The sequence below is a fragment of the Nanorana parkeri genome, unplaced genomic scaffold (assembly GCF_000935625.1).
Source record: "Nanorana parkeri isolate BGI_ZX_2015 unplaced genomic scaffold, ASM93562v1 scaffold4765, whole genome shotgun sequence".
NCBI lineage: Eukaryota > Metazoa > Chordata > Amphibia > Anura > Dicroglossidae > Nanorana > Nanorana parkeri.
In genome coordinates this window covers 9058-10291 of record NW_017311027.1, presented here as the reverse complement: position 1 = coordinate 10291, position 1234 = coordinate 9058, and positions in this window count along the sequence as shown.

Below are 1234 nucleotides of genomic sequence, written 5' to 3'. Positions count from 1 at the left end.
CAGGCGGTCGGCATTTTCAGAGTCCCTGAAGGCGACTTCCGTGTAACATGCAATGTCGGCGTTAGAAATGGCCGCCTCCTCCTCCAGGCGTGTCCTTGCTGGGCTCCTGCACGCGGAGACGTGTCGCTCATTGTGTCGTGTTGTGAATAAAGTTTGATGAATGGGCGGCGCCGTGTCTTGGCAGAGCGCGTGGACCGGATCCCGTGGATTGCGCCGGAGTGCATCCGGAGCGTCTCCAGTCTCAGCACCACCGGGGACAAGTGGAGTTTCGGGACCACCCTGCTGGAGATCTGCTTCAACGGGGACGTCCCCCTGACAGAGAGAACCCCGCCTGAGGTGAGTGGGCGGGGCTTTCATTGGCCCCTCCCCTCCGCTGACATGTGGCCCTTGCAGAGCACCAGCAGTCCCCGAGGTGGCCCCTGTAGTGGTTGATGAGTATATGAGGAAGGTTTGCAGTCATCGGGCCGGGTGGAAGCTGGAGGGTCATAGAGCAGCATGGAGGGTCATAGAGCAGCATGGAGGGTCATAGAGCGGCATGGAGGGTCGTAGAGCAGCATGGAGGGTCGTAGAGCAGCATGGAGGGCCGTAGAGCAGCATGGAGGGCCGTAGAGCAGCATGGAGGGCCGTAGAGCAGCATGGAGGGCCGTAGAGCAGCATGGAGGGCCGTAGAGCAGCATGGAGGGCCGTAGAGCAGCATGGAGGGCCGTAGAGCAGCATGGAGGGCCGTAGAGCAGCATGGAGGGCCGTAGAGCAGCATGGAGGGCCGTAGAGCAGCATGGAGGGCCGTAGAGCAGCATGGAGGGCCGTAGAGCAGCATGGAGGGCCGTAGAGCAGCATGGAGGGCCGTAGAGCAGCATGGAGGGCCGTAGAGCAGCATGGAGGGCCGTAGAGCAGCATGGAGTGACCTGGAGGGTCGTAGAGCAGCATGGAGTGACCTGGAGGGTCGTAGAGCAGCATGGAGTGACCTGGAAGGCTTTCCTCCTCCCCTCGGGCTAGTGAGCTCCCGGCAGGTTCTGGGCTGGAAGTTCTGGTACCGGATCCCCTGTAACGTTGGTGTCTTCCCTCCGCAGAAGGAGCGGTTCTATGAGAAGGAATTGGGTCTCCCGGAACCGTCCTGCAGGGAATTGGCCGATCTGATTGGACAATGTCACAACTACAACCCCTCAGGAAGACCTTCCTTCCGGACCATCCTGCGAGACCTGACCCAGCTACAGCCCCACGGTGAGGAAGGAAC